Below are 24,276 nucleotides of genomic sequence, written 5' to 3'. Positions count from 1 at the left end.
TGTCCTGAGAGGGACCTCAATAACATTTTCTTATTTCCAAGTTGACGTTTGGGTTCAAAAGTGACAAGCTTCCACTTGGAATACTTGAACTGCCTTAATATAGACCAACTGGAGGATTTGTTTTTGTTCATAGTTCATAGTTTTTAAGAGCAATTGTGACACAGTCATATAACTATATAGGGAAAGTTGAATAATACTGGCCACCAAACACCTGCTTCACTGGTGTATTTTCAGACGAGATCTGGCGCGTTCCGGATGGTATGGCCGTAGACCATTGGTGTATTTTCAAGAGAGAAACAGCAAACCCTTAGCAACTCCTGGCTGAACCTGCAGGATCTGTGAGCACATGTTTCCGGCATTTTGCAACCATATCCAGTTACTTTCTTTCTGTTTATCAATGTCATTGTTTCACTGTTAATGTGTTTATATCACAAGGTCCTTTCATCTGAAGAGTTGGGGGAGGGTTAACATGAGACCCGGAGAGTCACAGGTCAAACAGGGTACAGGACAATCTAGAGAAGGGGCCAAGTGACAAAACCTTGCCTGCCATTAGAGAGGAAGGAAAGAGGAAGTGGAGTAATAAACACAGGTACTCCAAACCCAGGGGTCAGGCCAGCGATGGGGCCACAAGGAAACAGGCTTGTTGTTAAACTGAGACTGGAACAGGCCATGAGAGGAAGGTGAGCACCCCTGGCCCACATCCAGGAAAGGAAAACAACAGTAGATGTGAAAAAACGTGTTATTGAGGACTTTGGAAAATGGGCTGCACATTGTGCTTTTTATTTATTGATTTACCCAACCACACCTTCATTCATCAGTTAGGTATTTATTGAACACTTACTTTATCTCATCCTGATGAGGACCCTGGATTGTGTTTAGTCTTCCTGCATCCCCCAAAGGTAATGGCAGTTGGACCATTTTGCAATCTAAAAGTTTCTCTAATAGGCAGCCTGCTTAGTCTTCTGAATTCCTTTCTCTGGTTTTTGGTCTCTAGCTGGGAAGCTGAGGTGGTAGAGGGGATGTGGTGTGTGGCTACAGTGTAATTGGAGCAGGAATGGACTGGCCATTAGACAGGGTGGTGGGAAAGGGGGAGTGTCTCTGTTGGTTAATTCTGGCAAGAACTTAGGTGAGTCTTAGACAAGGAGAGTTTACATCCTATGGTCCCAGGATGTATGCTCTCTGTATTTATTTGCAACATACATTCTTTGCTAACAGAGTGTCCAAAGGCAAGTTTGTTTAAGAGCGTTTATTGTCTTTTCCCTACTATTTCCTTATACTCTTCATCTTCTAGGAACACGGTGGGATGAAACTTCCTGGTGCCCTTGTGGTTGTAGGGGCCACAGAGCTTATTTCTGGACAATGACCTGAGGTGAGAGGCGATGTGTATCTCTTCTGAGTTGCAGCACTTAGTTGCAGGTGCGAGATGTTCCCAAATGCTCTGGAACACTGGAATTGGATCCTGGGGGGAAGAGATTTGAGGAAGAACACCTCTTCCCCATCCCCTCCCCCATGTGACCTATGATATATAGGGAATGTGAGTAAGAAACAAATTTGTTGTAATTACCTACTAAGAATTTAGATGGTTATTAAGCAGCCTCTAACCCATGCATTCTTAACAGACATGATTCCAAGGGCTTATGTGAAAATAGTTCTTGGGATGGGTAAAAATATATAGTATATACACATTATAAATAACAGATATATAGCATACCTGTGGTATTAAAATTTCATGGGGGATTAAGAACAAAATGTGTAAAAATACTCCTTGGGGAGGTGATAATGAAAAATAGGCCAAAAAACCCTGATCTAGCTTATCTCAAACAATATAGTTATGAAATACATAATATCTGTCTTTTTCCTGTGTCTCTTTATCTGTTCTTCCCTCTCCATGACACCTCTAGAACACTTTTATCTACCAGTGCCCAGATGCGTGTGTGTTTGAAACTTTTTAGGACAAGTCTATTCTTCTGTTCCTTTGTCCCCATAAGTACTTTGAAAATTTCCAGGTATATTCTTGATTCGTAGCTTGGAAAAGTATGTTCAGTTTACACGGGGCCTTCTCTTTACTTCCCTTGAATACAAGTGTTGTTAAATCTGTCTTGATGTTCTTTTGTGGGGATTGTGGAAAGAAGAGCCAGGGTCAGCCTATGTATGTAGAATTTCTAGAAGTTTGATTTGCCTTGAGGAATAATAAAGGAAGAACACATTTAATCTTTCACTTAAGACATTGAGAATGTTTGGGCCTAGATTGTAAAGTAAATCAAAGATAGCTTTTCTGTCATTCATACCTGGCGAATAGAGTGATTTTGAACTGAGAGAGGAAATGCTGAACACTAGCTCTGTAAGGAAATAGAGGAGGCAGCTGTCCATGGGCTACCCCTGGACGAAATATCTCCCCAACTGGAGAACATTGTCTCCTGCAGGATAAAGCAAGTGAGCCAAATATAAATGAGCTCCTGTAAGTCAAAGCTATTAAACCAATGAGAAGTAAGAGCTTACCTCTGGGTTAATGATATGGAGATGAGCCAGTGCTCTGATGGGCAGAAGGAGTGGAAGGGGGCACTATAAGACGCAAAAGCTCAGCCAGAGTGTGGGACCATGATGGTGACCTTCTGCTTGTTCAGATGATGCTTTGAGACTCGAGTTGACCCCCTTGGCATATAATCATTGCTTAGTCAATATTTATGAAATGAATGCACACATGAGGGAATACCTGCCATCAACCATAATGATTCCCAGGGAGAACAACTCCACTGTGAAGATGTCCTGCCCTGGGCACAAGGGTGGAGCACTAATGGGGGGAACGGACAAGGTGTGCCCCTTTCTTTTTTCTTCTCTTCCTCCACTGCTCCCAGTAAATAAGCTTCTCTTCTTTTTTAACCTGAATGCTTAACTTGAACTGTCCTCCTGGGTGACGACTTCATTAATTAAATTTGGGAGTCCTTCTGGAACAGCTCCTCCATTCTTTATCTTGTTATTCTACAAAGCCTTGCTACTCAGAGTGTGGCGTGAAGACCCGCGGAGTCTGCCTCGCACGAGAGCTTGTTAGAAACACAGAGTCTCAGGCCTGGCCCCAGACCCACTAAATCAGAATGTGTGTTTTATCAAGATTCTCAGGTATGATTCCTGCAAGCGAAAACTTGAGAGAAACTGCTATAAATGATTATAATGACAATGACCTCTTATTAGTAATAAGAATATAAGAGAAGGGAAAAACTGTATAAATAAGTAATTGTTCACATCTATGAGCTAGAAAAGGAAGTTTTGTGTGGAAAGATATCCCAGAGAACCCTACTTCCTCCATCTAGTGAACCAATTGTTGGCACCTCTTCCTTCGAGGTGAGATGCCCCATTGGATGTGATGTTCACAATGCTGACTGCATTAGAAAGAGAAGTGGACCAAGGCTTTAGGACGGTAGTATGGTAAGAGTAGGATTTACTCTTTTCTTAATTTTAAATCCACTGCTGTACAACTGTTGTTTTTGAAAAGGTTAAAGACAAATCTAATAGAATCTTTCTTAAGAAGAATTAAAGACTCCTTAGTATTAAGAAATATATTTTATTTGGAACCCATTTTATGATCAGAACATTTCCTTAACTGAATAGTTTATTGCTCAGTTGAGCACAAGAACTATTCAGGTACCAGCTGTCTTATTGTAGGAATTTATAAATGCTCATTATGGATCCACAAAGTGCTATACTTTACAGTGTGATGGTTCTCCAACTAAAATGTGCATCACAATCTTCTGAAGAGGTTGTTAAAATGCAGGTTCCTGGGCTCTGTCCCCAGAGTTTCTGATTCAGTGAGTCAAGTGAGACCCAAGAATTTGCATTTCTAATAATTCCCAGGTGATGCTGATGTTGCTGGTTCCACCCACACTTTCAGAACCACTCATCAAGGAACTTCTTAGAAATATCGGTCCTCTTTCATTACAGTGAGTGAACTCTGTCTAGCCCAAGAGCCAGCTTTTATTCAACCTTTGGCTTGATTTCACTTAGATTGTTACATTGCTCTTGGTTACTACAACTTCAGCCCAGGAATCAGATTTCTCTCCAGGGCAAATCTGATAGAGATATAAGTTGTTCTTCAAAATCTCTCCTCCTTTAGTCCATAATAGTAGAAGCCCTGATATTTAACTGGGCACATGGCTTCACAGAACAGTGACTATATTTTCTAGGCTTCTTTCACCTAGATGGGGCCATGTGACTAAGCTGTAGTCAGTCAGATGTGGGCAGAAGTGATGGGTGCAATTTTAGGGTCATGACATTAAAGGGAAAAATCATCTTCCATTCTCCTTTCTCACTTTGCTGCTGTGACTGTGGATGTGGTGGATGCCAGCTTGGACCAAGAGGAAAAGCCAAGCAGATATGCTTGCGTAAGAAGATAGGAGGAGCCTGTGTGCCTGACATCATGCCACCCTGACCTTCTAGGGGCTGGACTGTTAGGCTAGAAATAATCACCTTCCTCAGGGAGGCCACTGTTATTTTGAGTCTATGGTCCAGAAGCCCAGCTGATATTCTGGCTGATACCAGAGAATATTCTGATTATTGTAGTTCCTGGAGAGAGCCTCTGAAGATTTTTCAGGATACAGAACCATGGAAGAGTTGGGAAGAGCAATAGGGAGAAATTATTCCTTATGTTTTCATTTTTATATTCTCAGAAGGAAAAATTACCTACTTACTTTAAAAAATAATTACGAAAAAGAGTAAGAGGAAGCTGATAGAAAACAAGGCTTAATGTTAATCCAGATCAAAATTCACAGAAATAGGATCTGAGCACCCTGTGTCTATTATCTATATATTTTTCAGGCCAAGAACAATGCTTATTAGGTAAATCTCCAGAACTATCAAGTGAGGGAGATAGAGTCTCAGTGTACCTTGACTTGAGGAAAGAATTTGAAATAAAGTCTTTCATGATAGTTTTGCGGATAAAATAGAAGAATGAGGGTTGGAGTTCACTATATTTAGAATTGTGTGTGGCTGATCAACTAACTATACTTTGAATGTAATCACTGATCCCATTCTAACTAAATGTATCATTGAAGCTTATATGACTATAAGTCATAGAAAACCCAACTAATAGAGATTTCAGCAATAAAGACACAGTTATTTCTCATAACAAGAACTCTGTAGATAAGCATAATAGGCTGGTTCAGAAGTTCCTCCATTTCATCTTATGGACTCTGCCTTTGTACTTGTCACCTCTTGGTCACAATGTGGCTGCTGTGGCCCCAGGTATCACAATCACATTCAAAGGTTAGAAGCAATTTCATAATCAGTGTTAAGAGAGCACATCTTAGGTTGACCTTGCTTTTTCTTTTAAGATGGGAGCAAAATGTTCCTCCACATTCTTTCCTCTTTGTAGATGTCCCTCTATGTCTCACTATCCACCGCTAGCCACATGGGAAGCTGGCAAGCTGGGTTTCTGGCTTTTCATAGTCTCTATAGAGAGCAAGGAATAAGAAAGCTGGGAGAAATAGCTCTCAGATAAGTTGAGCAATTGTGCCTGTCACACTGAAAGAGGCTTTTAGGGACATTTGTAGGGTGTTGTGTTGCTAGCATGAGGAGATCATTTATTAACAACTTGAAAAAAGGCATAAAAGTCATATCTCAGATGACAGAATTTGGCTTCAAAAACTATATTTTTCTCAAAGATAAAGTCTTCACATATAGATGAAACACAAATTACCTGAGCACAGAGGCACACCTGGCTTGACATCAGTTATGTGAACGCGCCATTGAGATTTAAGTCGGGCACTAATCCCGAGGTGAGCAACTGAGAGAGAGAGTATCTCCCTAAATTCACAGAAATAAAAACACACAAATTGTGAGTAACCTAGCTACAGATGATCTTCCTCCTTTTTTGTGATTTTTATTTCTATTTCTATTATTCATTCATTCATTCATTCATTCAGGATACCTTCCTTGAGTATATCCCATGTGCAGGACACAGGGGTATAGGCACTGGAGAAACACCAATGCAAAAGACAAAAAACAACTAAATAGTAGAGTAGTTATTTAATCAGAAAGTGTGACAAATCCTACAAAAATAAAACGTCAAGGGGACTGTGAAACTGGACAAGTGAAGGTTTGGACTTGGTGTTGGGGATTGCAGGAGGATTTCTCTGAGGAAGGGGTTGGTAATTCTGCTGAGGCTGGGAGGATGGAAAGAGACTGGCTAAGCAGATTCATGGGGAGGAAGCAGGTACAGGCAGAGAAAACCAGCACTTTTGAAGGTGCTGATGTGGAGAGGAGCAGGGGGTGCTTGGGGAAATGAAAGCCCTGTGCAGTTTTCAGAGTGGAACTGGGAGGAGGCGTGGGAGGCAGGAAGGAATCTAGAGGTGGGGCCGTAGAATTGTGCCCAGACACAATTTCACAGCTTTATGTGCCACGATAAGGTTGTCGATTTTCATTCTAGAAGCACGAGAATGCATTGCTTTGCCCTGCAGAAAGATCCTCCCAGCTGATGTGTACAGACTGAACTGGAGGGGGCAAAATGGATGCAGAGAAGCTGATCTATAAGACACAGACATGCTGGTGGCTTGGATGCTGGGAGGAAAGAGAAAGAGAGGTACTTAGGATTTGGAGATGGATCAGATGCGGGGTGAGGCAGAGGGAGGTTTCAAGACAGCTGTCTGTCGTTCTGACTTTTGAAATTAGGCAGATGGATGTGCATCCACTGAGAAGGGACATTGGAGGAAGAAGAGTTGGAGGAAGGGGCGGAGGTCAGTTAGGGACACACTGACTTGGAGGTGCCTGTGAGACATCTGGGGGGCTCTGTCCACTGGCAGCTGGACTGATAGGCCTGGACTCTGAAGAAAGATCTGGATAGAGAACAAATGTGTGGCCACCTGAGTCAGTAGAGATGGTGAGGGACTTGGGCATGGGTGAGATTGTTGAGGTAGAGGGCATGTCAAAGAGAAGAAAAGCAGGCCTAGGACCAAGCCTTTGGAGCCAACGTTCGAATTTGAGATGCAGAGGAAGATCTGACAAATATCCCTGAGGAGTGGGACGTTGGGAGTTCACAGAAGCCAGAAGAAGAGCATCACACGGAAGTGGGCGGACGGTAGAATGCATGTATTACCTGCATGAAGTCTGGTGGACTGAAAGGCCTCTTTGCCTGCCCCTCAGCTGAAATTGAAACACATTCTCTCACATTGGGTAAACCTAATGAATAATATCTAAAATTCCCTATTCTGATTTAAATTGTGTGAGTTTAACCTTTGATCCATCTCAACCTAAATTACTTTTGCTGATTTTTTTTTTTTTTCCTCTTTGTGAGCCAGTGGCCCTGAATAGACAACAAGTTTCCAAACTCTCAGCTCTGGAAGTTTGCATTTCAAAACCCCCTTCAGGGGCTGGCCGGAATGCTGCTGATGGGTTTGCAGTCAGTACTGGTTTTTCACTTCCTCTCCCGGGGTGTTGACCTGGAGTTGGCCCCAATCCGCAGCACATTTCAAAGCAGATTAGGAGACACTTTGAACAACCCTTGCCGCACAAGTGTCCTTCCCAATGCCTTAGGTGGAACTAGAAATGAGTTCCATGAATTGTTAATGCGGATCTGAAACAGGGCTTTCAATAATCCCTGCACTTGTCTCTTCTCTGGCTGAAATTCACATTCTAAAGGCAGGCAAGAAAGAGGCTGTCCCCACTGAGAAGCCCCGTGAGTGATCACTAATAAAATTAAGAGATGAGAAATCCAGGGGCAAAATACAAGTTAGTCCGGTTATTTTTTAAGTCACTCATTTTCCATTCTGAGTGGATGTATGTAAATCTTCCCCCTCCATACTTTTCTCATATTCTCCTCTCCCCTTTTCTGGCAGCTGAGGATGGTTTCTTATGAGGCATTTTATGTGGCATCATTAACATTTCTAGTTGCTGTGGTCAAATAATAGCTTTGGTGGGGGGGGGGGTACAGAATTTCGTGTCCTAAAGCACTTTTGAATACATGCACACACAACCACAGTTTACTAGACTTTTTATTTTTAATTCAAATACATGCTTTGTGTCTGCTGATTTTCCATAAATTCTGCCCTTTCCACACCTCACTCCCCCAGCTCCCCGGGCAGCGCATGCTGTTTCTTCTCTCTGCAGCCCACTGCCCCTTCCTGGCTAAGTGAATTCTCCAGGCACAGTGACATCCGACAGTAAAAGAAGAAATAAATCAACTGCCACTAAGAAATATTTCCCAGTGATATTTGCAATACTAAAGTTTCAGCCTCGTGTCAGGGGGAGAAACGAGAGGACTGCTTGCAAAAAAAAATTTTTTTTCCCTTTCCAATCTGAAAAAAAAAAAAATCAAGAGAGTATACAGTAAAGGATTAGGAAAAAAGTTGGATAATGAGACTTTCTCAGTGTTATCAGCATAGGAATCCAAAGTCACAGAGTTTAGAAGAAACTTCGGGGGTCATTTAGTTCAATCCTCTGCCTGTAGGCAGGTTGGAATCTGAATTACTTTACACAGGTGGTTGTCTAAATCTGACTTTTAAATGGCCTCTGGGGAAAAAATTTCACAACTTTTCTTGGTAACCAATTCTAGTCCATAATAATAGTGATGGAAATGAGGATGCTTTACCTTGAGATGTCTGACCACATTATTGTCAATTAACAACAAAACTCAGGGCAGAACTGGACTGTTCCACATCTGGGTTTCTCTAAGTTTAGTCCCCTTTTCTAACTCTCTCGTTTTAGTCTTCACTTTACAACCCTGGCAGTCCAAAGGCTGTTTGTTTCTTGCTTCTAGCCAGGCTTCTTGCTGTATTTTAAACGAGCTTCTTTTCGTTTGAGCCTCAGGGGAAAAGATGCAGGCTGGACCTTTTCTGCTCTGGCTTATCTTCCACAGACAAAGAAACTGTTATTTCAGATCTGTCTAAAGTTTACTCTTCACTGCATTCTCAGTACAATTGGCATTATTATTGGAATTCACAACACAAAATAAAGACAAAGCTGCTCATGATTTTGCCCCATCGATGGCTCAAACATTTCATTTTTAGTGGCTTTTTTCTAGTAGTCGTCCCTATGTAAATATAGTTTTTACCTAATTTTTTATTATATATACTTTAATATTCTCTGTTCTTTTAAAAAATGTAACATTGTATGTTAAGAATTTGCCTCCCTCTTCTTCAGAACAATTTTATAAATCAGTGCATATGAGTACAGTATTGGTTTTCCCATAACTTACATAAACCATTCTTGCTGGGCATTTAAATAATTTCCAGTTTTTAAAAATAACACACAGAAATTGATGTCAGAGCAAACAGAACTCTCCAGTAACCCCCAAAACTGGCAGCTGAACAGAGAGGTGCAAAGCACAGAGAGGTCTCTGGAGTCTCACTGATGTTCAGATTCCAAGACATGCTGAAGGCAAAGTCCCGATCCTTCCCTCAAAGCATTTGAACTGAATCTCACCACATGAACTGCCAGCGAGGCTCACGCTCAGCTCAACCACAGATTATAGTGACTCACTCCTGTTCTCCTCCCACACACTAGCAGCTTGACAGTGAAATGGGTATGCTCTTTTCAAGGGTAAATATCATGGGCTTCAGTTTCTATTGTTCCCCTGCACGCAGCAAAAGAAAGCAAGCCAATGTAGGAAAATGGGACCTATAACCAGAGGGGAAAAAAACAGTCAAAGAAACCGGCCTACATATGACACAGGGGTTGGAATTAGCTATTGCAAATATGTTCAAGAATCTAGGGGAAAACATGGATAATATGTGTAAACAAATGTAGAATTTCAGCCCCCAAAAGAAAAAAACAGAAACAAAATGTTAAAATGAATCAAATGGAAATGCTAGAACTGAAAAAAAAATCTTTCAAAATTGATTTTAATAGTTGAATTGATAGACCTAACAGCAGGAAAGGATTAGCAAACATGGAGACAGGTTAATAGAGATTATACAAGTTGAGAACAAAGAGATAATAAAGATGGAAAACCAAAAAGAACATCTGAGGCCTTCAGGAGAATATCAAATGATCTAATATAAGTATAGTAGGATCTTAGATAACGACCTTGAATTTCCCTAAACTGATGAAACATAACAGTCCACAGGTCCCAGAACTCCGTGTACCCCACGCTAGATAAATTCAAAATAAACCATAAGAAAACACAGTCAACATTCAAAAAACAATAGATAAGGAGAACTTAAAAAATTAGCCTGAAGAAAAAGATACATTACTTACCGAATAATGGCAGATTTCTCAACAGAAATAATGTATATAATGTACATATCTACACACACATATGCTCTTTAAAAGGTGATTGGCCATTTAAAACAGTAGTGAAATGTATTGTGGGATAACGCGTAGAAGTAACTTACATGAAACAAGAGCACCAAGACTAGGGGAAGGTTAAATACAATTGGACTGTAAGTTTTCTAAGTTATTCCCGGGGTAGTTTAACATTATTTTACTGTCGATAGCTAAAGAAAGTTCTTATCAGGCCTGTTTTATTCCCGACTCACACGTATACATATGGACAACCTCATACAGACCAAAATCTCTGGCAATCTGCAGGCAGGGTGATGCCTCTGGGGCTATGAGCAAAGTACAGGAGCACTGGCTCATGACGTGAGCAGAAGACCCTTTGCGGCAGAGCTTCCTGTTGCTCAGCTATAGGGAAGGAGTAACATGTGGAGAGATGTGGACACTCAGCCCTCCCAGGCGCCATGAGGAGTCTGTCCCCTCAGCCACGAAGAGGCCACCATTTCTGCCAGTGACCATGTTGTATCGGTGTTGAAAAGCTCTGTTCTGTCATTTTGTTCCCTTAACCTCCCTGTCTCCCTCCCACTGCTGGTCTGTTCTTGCTGTGAGGCACTGGCATATATATTTCTAATTGTAAGTTGTTTACTGTAGGATAATTTACAAATATCTTGCTGTCTTTATTAATCAAACAATGGACCAATAATTTCTTCTGACCAGGACAGCAGTAGGCTAAAAACCAAATCAGCTGGCTGAATTTTCCTTCTTTACCTCTTGTTTGTGGATGAAACCTGATTTTCATTAATCCAGAGCTGCAGCACTGGAGATGATTTCAATCAACTCCTTTGTGCTGACAGCTTGGCGGGTGCGGTTGGAGGTCAAAGTCAATTTGTCGATCGTCTCAGAGGCATTCTTGCTCACATTGTGCATGGCTGTCATCCTGGCACTTTGCTCACTTGTGGCGGATTCCTTCAGAGAGTAGTAGCGGGTATCGGCCAGATTGTATTCCTGGTAATTCTGCAGCGTGTCAGCATCGGTGTCATCGTAGATACTCATGCTCTCAGCACTTGCGATGGTATTCAGAGAAAAGACGGGCTTTTCTTCTGTCTGGTAGAAGAAGACAGACCTGAATTGATTGAAGACAATAGATCCTTCATCAATTTCATATCCAGAATTTAGTAATTCCAGGGAAATGACTGACACATCTCCAAAAGTGGGCGTTTTTCTTCCCACTTCTTTGAAGGTCACCAGAAGCTGGTTAGAATGAGTCCTTTGAAGTCCTAATTTTAGTCCTAATTTTATCACCCATTGCAACAATCTTAACTTATTTCCTGGCTGCTGGGAGCCTAGCCACCTCACTTTTCATCTGTTTAGCAACCAAGAAATGGTCAGCACCACGAAGCCCTCTATCTGAGGCCACACTGATAAGGTGTTTCTTCTTGCCTTCAGGCAACTTAACATCAACCTTTTCATACAGAACCAATGATTCTGTTCCATATACTCGAGCTGGTTTCAGCTACCTCTTAGCTTGGGCATATTTTGCTGCTGTTCCCACTTTCATAGACTTGGTAATTTTCTGGATGTTTTTGATTGTCTTCAGTCACCTGGTGATATCTTTCAAAGTTGCCGTAGTTTGAACTTGGATCCATTGTGGCTGCACGGCCCAGGCCAAGACGCCAATGACACCCACCCGAGAAAATGTGGTGCTACTGGCCTTGCTGAAGGTTCATCAGATAGACCTCACCACGTGTGTTGGCTTATGTTCTGAGTGGAGTATTCTAAGGGTCCCCTGTAGTCTGTTGGGGCCAGTAGGGCCCTGACAACCTGAGCATGTTCTGGTAACCACCGATGCCATAGGAGGCTTGGCTACAGAGCTTCGCCCCAGGCCATCCTGGAAATGCAGTGTGGGCTCAGGGCCCCACTTGAAGGTCTGAGTCCTGGTCCAGCTCTTGGTGATGCTACCTGCTCCCTGAGAGATGGTGATACAGGCTTTTTTTTTGTAGATAAAGTCAACCTTTACATGTAGGGAGAAAAAGCTTGGCATAACTCATTCTGCCCTAGATATTTAGAAAGGAAAATTTCTGAGCTCGGGAATATTAAGGGAGATTGTGAAGCACTGGAGACCTCTGTGAAGGGGGCCAGCCTTGAGAACAAAGTATTAGAAATGCTGAACCTGGAGGCAAATACTTAAAAAATAAAACTTTAAGGTTCCTTCTTGAGGTTAAGATAGACTTAGTAAAAAAAAATGGAGGAAAGAGAAATCTAAATGACCAGGATGAGCATCCCAAGGGTGCTCAGTCAACAGATGAAATCAGAAGCCCTTCAATCCCAAGTTCTACTAGGAGGGTGAGGAACGGTCAATGACAGCATTGAAGAATGTTGTGGATGAACTTGCCCATCCTCAGGGAAGCAGAAAACTACTTTCATAAGATACTGCAGGAGAAAAAGAGTGAAAAGTGCAATGAACAGAAAAAAAATGGTTGAAGACTCTACAGCAGGAGTTCTCCAGGCTATTGGTGTCAGGGCTCTTACATTCTTAGGGATTATTGAAGACCCTGAAGGGATTTCATTTATGCAGGTTATATCCAGTGACATTTACTGTGTCAGAAATTAAAATGGAGACAGTTTAAGAATAGTATTTATTCATTATTGTATTTATCATAATAATAACACAATTATTTATTTATTACAAACTCCTAATATTTAAATAACAAATTTTAATGAAAAATTACCAGATTTTCCTTGACTCACCCCTACAAATTAGTGAGAAGACTGGCGTTATTTTATAGCTGTGTAAATTTTTAAAAGATCTGACTTAATAGAAGATAGCTGGATTCTTATATCTGCTGCATTCAATATGTTGCTATAATTCAGATATATGAAGAAAATTCTGTCTTACACAAATACGTAGTTGGAAAAGGGAGATGTTAACAGCCTTTTTAGATAATTGTGGATATTCTTTGTTACTATACTAAAACTTAATCATTGTCTATTAAAAACAATGTGGAAGTTGCAATGTGGAATCGGACATCATATCAATACAATTTCCATACTGTTACATTAAAATTTATTGGTCTAACTTGCACTTTATATAGATCTTTTACCTATGTATGATTTTGTAACATCGTGTATTGGTCACTTGAAAAATATTGGCCTACTGAATTATTCAATCATCCAAATGTTGACATATTTCACTATAAAACATAAAAATATTATGTCTATTAATAAGACCACTGATTTAATCAGAAGAAGCTTTAAGTATTGGGAAGATAGCAAGCTCATGGTGACAGGTACAATTTTTCCCATATCCTAATATTCACTTGACAACTTGAATTTTATCATTGGCAAAAAAACTGTCAGTTGTGTTCCTTGAAATGACAGGCTTAGTTTGTTTGTTTTTTAAAAAATTGTCCACCAAATACCTAAGTCTGTATAGTTTGTCAGTTCTTCTTTCCAGAGAATATAGTGCTCAATGGAAAAATGTGGCTAGTTCACCCTGCAACTCAACAAATTGCACACAAGCTTTCTGCTTAGATAATCATCATAGCTCAGTGTGAAGCTGAAGCGTTCTATGTATTCCTTCCATTTTGTCGTTCAAGATATTAGAATGACATATATCAGAGGCCAAGCTTTAATAAAAATTGAACACCACTTAGATGACCAATCAATATGAGCTTTGAGGGAAGCTAATTGAGGACATCAAGGAAATGCTTCCTTATGAACCCTTGAAGAAGAAAGGAACCAACTATATATTTAAGTAGCTGTAAAACAAAAGAAACAATCGCTAACTGATTATATAGCACAATTCTACAAACACACAAACACACGTTATTGGAATTGGAAAATGTGATTAAGTGAGGTTCAAAAGCTTCAGCATATGCTTAAAGACTGAGCTGTGTCAAGACAAGAATAAGAAACCTCCCAGGAAATTTTCTCATAGAGGAAGAAGAAGAATTTAGATGGAGGAAAAAGTTTCAAAGCAGATAAAAACATGAGCCAGGCCATGAAGAGCAGAATGCCAAAACAAAACAAAGCACCAAACCAAAACAAACCAAAAAACAAGCCAAAGCTCTAGGAGAAGAAATGGAAGGATTTATTATTTGTCCTTTGAAAAGTCAGCTTATTGCTCTCAGTTACAGAAAATTCATGTGGAAGACCAAAATGAACTGCAGAAACATGTAAAATTTGAGATTTTAGAAAGGGATCCACGAGGCCTTGGAGACCCAGGGAATCCTCTGGATCAGTGTATCATCAAGACCGGAGATGTGTCCAAATGGAATGGTGTAGAGATTCAGGGCTGGATGTCGCCCAGCATCACCAGATGTGACCAGATGCCATCTCTGTGGGATCTAGAGCCCAGAATGATATAGTGTCTGCGCGGCCATCCCTATCCTGGTCTAGCTCTTCCTTCACATGCACTAGACAGAGTTTCCATTTCTGCTGCAGACGCTGGTTATCTTTCTACACCAGCAAGACTCATACGTTTTAATGGGCCTCCTTTTGAGGGGGAAATTGGTCCACATCTTTAAAAAATGGGGTCAGGTGAGATTCAGCCTGGAGGTGCTTTTGGCAATCTAGGTCCTCCTGATTCATCTCTGCTACCTGAAAGTGAAGTTGGTGCTGGCATTTTTTCCTCCCTCACATCATCCAGTTGAAGGGTCCGTGCTGGGAATGGATCCACAGGGGATGTTATAAGAAGAGAACCCCATCTATCTCCCTCTCCTCCAAGAAGCCTGTATGAATTCCTGAGATCACATCCTACAAATGATTTTCCTGGCCCTGCATCCACCATTAGTGCCAAGGAATATCAACCCACCAAGGGGGTTGCTTTGTGATTCTTGCCCAAGAGCTACTGGCAAGGCATGAGTTTCCTAGGGCTGAGTCAGCCTTCAGAGAGCCTCCTTCTGAGGGTCTGAACCAGGGCCATCATGTTAATAATGTTTCTGTCACTCTTCTAAAGGCATTTTGAATTCTTTTAAAATGTAACAGCTGCTGTTTAAGTGATTGCACATTTGTTCAAATTGAAGCTTGATAGAATTATAATTCTTAGGGTAGTATTTTATAAGTAGTGAAGTTGTTTTATAAATCAGAATCTTATGAATGAATTATTTCCATTCTATTGTACTCTCTAGGTAGTAGGAGGTTTGTGTTTTGATTTGATTAACCAGTCTACCATAACACGAGCTATAATAGGCATTTTGCATGAGCTACTACACACATTTAAAACGTTAAAGGCTGTTTTTCACTGTGAAGAACTAGGTTTTCCATTATAGTTTTGAGAGCATTGGAAAAGTTGTTTGAAGTTTACTGAAATAAATGTTATTTGTTTTAAAAAGTAGTAAATAAGTGAATAAAGTGGTGTCTTTTTGCATTTAAAGAGAGTTGCCAGATTCCCTGCATGATCCTTCCTAAAGGGAGATCCAAAGAACTAACTCTGCCCCACGTAGCCTATGGCTCCTCCTATTCTATATGTGCTGGAAGGTGGAGGGTTTAGGGGATACTACTAGCGAGATTCTCTTTGGGGAGAGCTGAAAGAGTGCCCTGGTTTCCCCCCATTCACACCCCCCAACCTAACCAAAGTGAGGGGGTCCTCAGCAGAACTCCTGGAGGCATGTGCTGTATTGGAGAACACAGAGGCTAGTGGCTGGCTGACACCTAAGAATATATGGAGGTGAGAGGCTAGTAATAGCTCCCCTAAGTCAGAGAGTGAAGAGTGCTTTCAGGTGTGGGTGGGATGATGGTGGTCTTTGGAAGGCGACTGGCCTTGTGTTGCATTTGAAAGATCCTGTCCTAATGGTCTGCCCATGCCCAAGTGGTAACTCCAAACCAAGAGTCTGTTCTTAACTGGAACAATATAGGGAGGCCACCAAGGGAGGAGTTCGCTCCAAAGAAAGGACTAAAGAAAAAGGACTGCTCATATTCAGGTACCTGTGACACACGGAGAGCTCTGACTCTGTGTTTACTTCAGTCGAGTGAGACTCTTCACCCACCTCACCTGTCCTCCTTTCTCCTGCCCCCATCCTGAGCAGGGAAGTGCGGAAGGCAGTACAACGAAAACCAGGAAAAGCCAGCTCCTTAGCCCCTGCCCTCCACTACTTCCCAGTCTTCATTGCAGGTTTCTAAGCTCAGATCAGACCAAGAGTTGTAAGTTAAATGAGATTGAAGTTTTGATCTAGATTTCATGAAACATTTTAATATCCCAAATAAGACTATTATTCATTTTTAATACTTTAAAGTGATTAAAAGGCTATAGAATCTGCTTCAAATATCATCCAACTGAGAGAAAAGTTAGGAAGAGAAAGATATTTCAATACTTTACTCCCACTTGGTTTGGATTGTTAAAATGATAATTATCTTTGAGCATGGACCTTTGTTCTTCATTGGGCAGATTTCCTTAAGATAAATGTCCGTGTGTGGAGTAATTGATCAAAGGTTAGGAACGTCATTATGGCTTCAGATAGCAATGCTAAACCGACAACCCGTATGTTTACCAACACAAACCGCCACTGGCAACACAGGAAAAAATCAATCTCATGCCAGATTTCACTGCACTGTTGTCACCCTTGAGAGAAGATGTCCCAAGTCAGAGTCACAATAGTATAGTGTAAAAAGTAGAACAGTACTCAAAACACCTAGTTTTCTCTTTGCACCTATGAGTATGTCTTTAGGGAAAAAATATGCAAATATTTATACAGAATTTTTTTGAAAACAAAAAAATGTGATTCTACAGTACATATTTGTATTCACAGTGTTTTCTTTTCCCACATCAGCACAAAAAATTCTGTCTTACTCTGCTAATGAATGTCCCAATTCTTTTTTTTTACCAAAACAATATTATATGTTAAAAATCAACATTAGTGAAAAATCGCATTAAATTTCTTATAATTAATTGATCCATTGATCTCACAGACACTGTTGTCTTTTTTCCTCCCTCCCTCTTCCCTTTCTTTATTATTGCATCCTGCATTGTACATTATTTGCAGGGTACCGTGTTGTGTCCTATAGCATTTACTTATTCAACATATAGATACTGTATATACAGGCATGACTGAACCAAACATAACATCTGCCCCCTGGAGTTTGCATGCCAGTAGAGTTGTTTTTCACTTTCTACTTTGTTTTCCAAGGGTAAGGTTAATATTTAAACCCAAAATACACATTGTATCCTATATGGTTTGCCAGAACTTTGGCCACTAAAACTGATCTTCCTAGGAGCCAAGGCAAAGTGGGAAATTTAATCAGATACTTAAGTTATGGTTGCTGAGGAAATGAAAAGTTTTTGAAAGTTCTGGGGATGGAGAGTATTTTTCCTGTTGGTTTTCACTGAAGAGGTACCTTAAGATGTAGAGAAATCTGCTTTTAACATTAACTCATTTGCACGAACTGAATTTTATAGGAGTCTAGTATCTAGACTCCAGATACTAGAAGAATATATGGACCACATTTGTTTTCTGGAATCCTCCATTGATATCTTGTGAAATTGACCTTTCAATGAGAAAAAGGGAGCAGGGGGTTTGAGAGTATTCTTTGTGATGAGTGTGGATATTCCATGGCACTAATTTATTGCAAATATGGATACTTTACTAGGCTCTGCAATGTGTCAAACATGATGGTATAGAGTGCTCGCAGTCACCAAGGAAACCAAGATTTGTACAGAAACCATTGTAAAATACCATCTATCAAGGTCCATAAAAAGAGTCCAGATAAAGTACCATTCATTAATTTACTCATTTAACAAATACTAATTGAGTCCTTAGGGTTTGCAGGTACTGTGCCGAGTGTTGGGGACACAAGGTGCCTACCACCAAAATTTTAGAAAATGAAAAGTACCATTTATGAAAGCACTGAAAGTATCAAATGCTCATTAGTAAATCTAGCAAAAGACCTGAAAGATTTTTACAACACAGCAGAGAGAAAGGAAAAAAAAACCCTAAATAAGAGGAAAGGTATACTATGATCAAGGTCTGGAAGATCCCAGACCTTGTTAAGATGTCAATAGTCACCAGATTAATCTATAAATGTTGTGCTTCCCCTATCAAAATTGCATCCGTTCCAAATACATCAAACTCTATACACTAACTGTAACTTAGAAACTTCTTGTGAAAATTGAAGAGGTCAATACTAAAGTTTGTATGGAAATGTAAGAGACTTAGGAGAGCTGTCGTAAGCAGATTAAGCCCCAAAGATGTCCACACCTAATCTCTGGAACCTGTGAATAGGTTACATGGCAAAGGGACTTTGTAGCTATGATTAAGGCTATGGATGTTAAATAGGGAGGTTGTCTTGGATTGTCTGAATGGGCCCGATCAAATCACATGAGCCCGGAAAAGTAGAGAACTTTCTTTGGCTGGAGGCAGAAGAGGCAGCCAGAAAATTAGCGAATTTGAAATGCAAGAAAGATTCAATGTGCCATTGCTGGTTTGAAGGTAGACAGGGAAATGTGACAAAGAATGTGACAGAGGTTCCCAGCTGACAGCCAGCGAGGACATGAAAACCTCAGCCTTACAGCTACAAAGAACTGAATTCAGCCGACACCTGAATAAGCTTGAAAGAAGAGTCTCCCCGAGAGGCTCCAAATAAAACCCCAGCCTGGCTGATGTCCTGGTCGTGGCTTTGTGAGACCCAGAGCAGAGGAATTGGCTGAGCCCATGCAGACCTCTCTGGTCTACAGAACTGTGAGATAATACATGTGGGTGGTTTTACGCCACTAAGTTTGTGCTAAATTGTTACGACAGCAATAGAAAACTATTACAATACCAAAGGCAAAATCTGAGGACTTACCACTCCAGAAATCAAAGTTCCTCCTACCTTTTTAAAATCTACCCTTTAGTGCAATGAGACTTCAAGGAGGAGATGGTACTGCATTTATCACAATTGTCAGGAGTCATGTTAGCTACTTGCTCATCAGGACACTTCACAGCTCGGTCTCTTATTATCTTCTTTGTGGCCACTGCTCCTTGCCATCTTGCCAATGTTGTTATTCCACGTAGAGAGTCTTTCTTTTTCTCTTGTCCTACCTCAATTCCACTAGTAATTCCAGGTTACATGCTATGAGACACATCAAGAACAACAACAAATTGAGATTGCCTTGAATATTTCAAGTAACATTGATCACCTTCTTTCTTGGACTCTTTTGTATTCGTGGTCAGCATTCCAGAGTTTAACACTTAATTACCTGTTTTCATGGGTGTTATTGTAATCGATCAGTTTTGTGGTATCCTCTCTGTCCATACCCTCATTTCTAAGAACCGTTCCTCTCTCTACTACATAGTTCCAGGGGAAGAAATGGCTTTTAGTTCATATTTGTGTCATATGACTCTTCCCATCTCTGACCACAATTGATTGGACTGGGATGGACCTCAGACCCAGGAGGCCCAGGATCTGGGCCAATTTGATTCTCCAGAGAATCTAAACTAAGCATCACAGAGAGAGGGTGTGGTCGTTTATAACTTTATGGCCTCCTGTGTACCTCACCTCCAAAATACCCCTGTGTAGTCCCTTCCCTTTGAATCTCGGCTTTAACCAAAAGAAGGCAGCAGAAGTGATATTGTCCTAGTTTTACTACAGTGGCCATGTGTTCATGTTTATAACTACAAATGACATTAAAAGGTAAAATGGAGCTGATGGCAACACGGGGTTGGTATGAGACATAACGAGCCTATGTTCATGAAGTAAGTGGCTTGCTTGGTGCGTGCTACATGTCTGATACTCAACAGGGGCCCAATAAATGTGAGTTGCATTTCCTACGTAAAGACTTGGAGACTGATGGTTTTCTAGATTGTTCCTCAAGTTGTGATGGTTATCGAACACCCAGTTCCCTTAGATTGAATATAGTTATATGCACAATGGTTGATTAGGAACTGGGTGGAGTCTATGGTTCCAGAAAAAATGCAAAAGAGATTTAAAAGACACATAAGATTAGGTTAGAGCCTGGGCTACATGAGCATGATGAACCAAATGAGCTGACCAGTTTACAGCTCCTGGGCCAACCCATAAGAAACTTCAAAGGCTGTTCTTGTGTTCCCTGCCACCCTGTGAAGGAACAAGGTCTTGCCTTCCTTAAGTGCCAGTCCTGGAATCAAGGGGACAAGCTGTGTTGTGAGAGTTAAGAGACTCAAAATGAAGAGCTTGGAGCATAGTATTGACCCAAAGTGAGGCCTGAATAAATGTCAACCATTATTTTTCCAATTGTGCACTGAACGGCCCCTCTAAAATGTCCCATAGAAGCACTTTAGACTCTATGTGCCCCAAAGTATGTTTGTTACCTAATCATCCACCCATTTTCCAAATCTTCAAAGTGAGAGATCATCTTCAATTCCTGCCCATTTTTCACCTACAATCACATTAGACACCAAGAGTATTGTTCTAATATGTCTCAAACCACCCTCCTTCTCTCAGGCCAACTGTGCAAGTCCACCCTCTGTGTCTGCTGTTGTACGAGACACTGTGGTAAAACTACCTTTTCCCCATAGCCTTGTTCACATTGAACAGACGTTGACTTACTGGTTTTCTTCCTGTACTACACAGCAAGCTCCCCAGAGCCCACTAGCTTATCTTGTTCCTTTCTAAGGAAATCAGCACACTGTTTATCCTTATTAATCAATAAATAACTCCTCAGAAAATAATGCTAATCAATAAAGGCTCTGTGGCAGATACTGCAGGGAACTGGCCCAGCCTCCATTTTCAACTTCACTATCCCCTGCATTATTCTATTGTTGAAGCTATAAAAGCCAAAAACTCAATTTCTCAGCCCTTCTTGCAGCCAGGTGTGACCTTGTGAAACAGTTGTATTCTATGAGGCAAAAGCAGACAGTCATTGGTGCCAACTCTTTCCTTTCTGACTTCTTCCTAAATGTTATGGACTGAATGTCCTCCCCAAAGTTCATATGTTGAAACCCTAAACCTCAATGTGATTCTGTTAGGAGTTGAAGCATTTGGGAGGTCATTTGGTTAGATGAGGTCATGAAGGTGGATCCTCTTGATAGGGTTAATACCCTTGTAAGAAGTGACATCAGACTCTCTCTCTCTCTCTCTCTCTCCCACCTGAGGGCACAGCTAGAAGAGAGTTCTCTCCAGGAAGCAAATCAGCCAACACCCTTTATCAGCTGATGTGTTCATACTCATCCCCCTCCCCACTCACCAATGTTGCAGTTCATGGTTTATTTGAGCAACATTTGCCAGAGAATTGTACTTGGCTGAAGAGAATTAGGGGCCCAGAAGATATTTAGAAATGTCAAACAAGAAAAGAGGGGGACAGGGGCAGGTGGCTGACTAATAAGTGTCTGAGTTGGCCTGAAATTATCTACCTCTTTCTGTTTTCTTTTTAATCTCAGGGTCATGGTCAGAGATAGGAACTTATGCGGGAGGCTCTGTTTTGTTAATTACATGCAGCTGAATCTCATTAGCAAACCAGACTGTAGAATCATACCACACACTTAAATAGGGGACTTACTGAGTAAGAGTGGGACATCTTCTTACAGGTGAATACGAGAATAACTAGATTATTGTATATCCAAAGAAAAGAAGGTCTATGTCCATAACACTTTGTTTTAAGGGATCAAGTTTTCTCAGGAGATGAAGGAAATTATTTAAGTCATGCATTGACCTTACTATCAAAATAGGAGCGGGTAAGAGCATCAAGGAAAGAAAGAAAGGAAGATGACTGGTTGAGGAGGAAATAGGAGAAATTTCTTTAGCAGAATGATTGAGATTTTAGCACATAATCTAGGCAGATATGAAATGGGCAATGAGATCTTGGAGACAAGATTAGCCATATCTAAGGAGACACGTATCCCATTAACTACTCCTTAATAAAATGGTTCTAAGATCAGAAAAGGTAATTGATCTCATGGAAGGGATGTGCATAATCCTTCTGGGGTTCCTGAATTTAGGAAATGGTTGAGGGATATTTCTATAAACTGCAGCTAGATATTCCCTAATAAGAACAACTGGGTAAATACTCGGCAAGGACTGAGACAGCCTTGTATAACATTTGGACAGATTAGGAGGCCTGAGAAGCCAGGATAAAATTCTCAAGGCATTGAGTCATGAATTGGCAGGTAGTATAGTTATCATAGATGGGGAAGCAGGAATTGCCTGTGCCCCAAGGGAACATGCCAGAAAAATTTATGGAATTAGGATCCTCTCAAGGGAAAACACAGGGCAAATAAGATCTACTCCAAGGGACATAGAAATAAACGAGGTCAGTCCTGAGTTGGCTATTGATCCAATGAGGTCATGCCTCCTGAGTGGGACTGAACAGCTCAGGGAAGTAAAGACAGACAAGATTTGTTTGAAAATTGTATGCTTTAGAAAACTCTTCACTCCTCGACTTGGTATCAGATACTCCGGGGGGCCCCGAAAAACAAACTCTAGAGGAGTACATGCAAAAAACAAATGTCTGGGCCAGAAAAACAATATGAAAGAAAACAGATTGAAAGAACTAAGCCAGCAAGCAGTTCCATCCTCCCAATGGGTAAGGCTAGAGGTCTCTTTCACAAGCAGGTTATACTGCTGACATTTCAGCTGAGGCTTCTGCTGAGAACAGAGGATGTGTAACATGGGAGGCCCATCACTCATGCAAAAATCAGATGCAAGGAAAGGAAACGTTACAGACCTGAAACTTACAAAAGCAGAAGAAAGACAGGTTCTCCAGGAGTATACAAAATTAAACATACTTTAAATAGTTTTAAAATATTACTTGCTATCTTTTTTAGTCTGAGGAGTTTCATGCTTCATGTGATGGAGTGACACGCAAACCGGGATTCCAATTCCAGTGTTGCCATTTAGTTATTCTGTGCTCTTACATGACTGCTGAAGTTCTCTGGGATAGTTTTCTTGCTTTCGTAATGATGGAAGTATCACTGACCTCACAGGACGGTTGTGAGAATTAAGTGAGATACCGTTTATAAAGCAGCCCAACTGTTTGGCACATTATGGCTGCTCTATAAATGTTAGTTCTCTTTTTCCCTAAGAGCATTGCTCTGTTACAAGACAAAAAGCAAAGCATTTCATATTCATCCAATAGAGAAATCCTTACTTGGAAAGCTTTGCTGTAATGATTTCAAATATATTCATTCATTCATTCATTCATTCATTCAATATTGTCTTAACTGTAAACTTTTTTTTTTGCTGTTAAGAGCAATGCTGAAATAAATGTCCCTTGTATATGTCTTTGTTCACATACATGCTTATATCTATAGGGTAAATTCTTACAGGTTCATTCATTTTTAGTTTAATTTGAACCATTGAATATAAAAAGTCCTGTGTGTATAAATAATTATTTATATAATGATGCAGACTCCAGCCAGCGGTGTCCGCGGTGTTGTGGATGAGACGAACAAATTCACAGGGACTACCGAAGTCCTGTGGAGGAAAAGGGACGGCATGACCACTCTTTGAGAGAGAGAGCACCTCAACCCTTACCTGGACAGGCTTTTATTGCTTTCTAATAGCATACATCAAAGAAGGTTCTCATTCATTATGCTCAGGTTTGCTTTAGGTGATTACTTTTTACAGATAACAAAGGAAAGGATGTTGCTGATTACTTCTTACAGATTAACAAAGAAAAAATGTTGCAAATGCAAGGGAATGATAAGAGTGATTGGTCTGGTTACATTCTGTCCTTCGGAGAATTGTCACAGACTTTAGGAAGCTACTTTAAAGATAGGCAGTAAACATTTGCAGCTTCAATTCAGGGTGAGGGAGTTTTAGCAAAAGCAAGCCTCAAAGCAGCCTAGGTATAATGCAGGCCCGGTTTCCCATGGGAAAGCCGATCCATGGGTTTGGCTCCTGTGTGCCGACTTGCACCTGCTGGTTTTCCAATAGGGCTGGGCTGCATTTGCCACTGCCAGGCAGATTGGTTCCCTAAAATATAGGATAATTTCCTACAAGTTTATTCATTTATTTCAAATTTAATTTTAATTCATGTTGCATATATAAGCCTCCTTAAAACCTCTTTGTAACATTGTGAGTTACAAACAATAAGTAAAATAGGTAAAAATAACAGGATCCAATAAGTCAGTTCCTAATTATATGAGGTCTGTCCAGAAAGTATCCAGCCACATACTAGGAAAA

At 40.7% G+C, this 24,276-nt stretch overlaps 1 pseudogene; it reads right to left on the bottom strand.

Moving 5' to 3' along the window:
- Positions 1-11,001: 11,001 nt before the first annotated feature.
- Positions 11,002-11,893, bottom strand: LOC112309719 (ATP synthase subunit gamma, mitochondrial-like; annotated as a pseudogene).
- Between the last annotated feature and the right edge of the window lie 12,383 nt (positions 11,894-24,276).

The sequence above is a fragment of the Desmodus rotundus genome, chromosome 8, assembly GCF_022682495.2.
Source record: "Desmodus rotundus isolate HL8 chromosome 8, HLdesRot8A.1, whole genome shotgun sequence".
NCBI lineage: Eukaryota > Metazoa > Chordata > Mammalia > Chiroptera > Phyllostomidae > Desmodus > Desmodus rotundus.
This window is presented reverse-complemented; position numbering and strand designations above follow the sequence as displayed.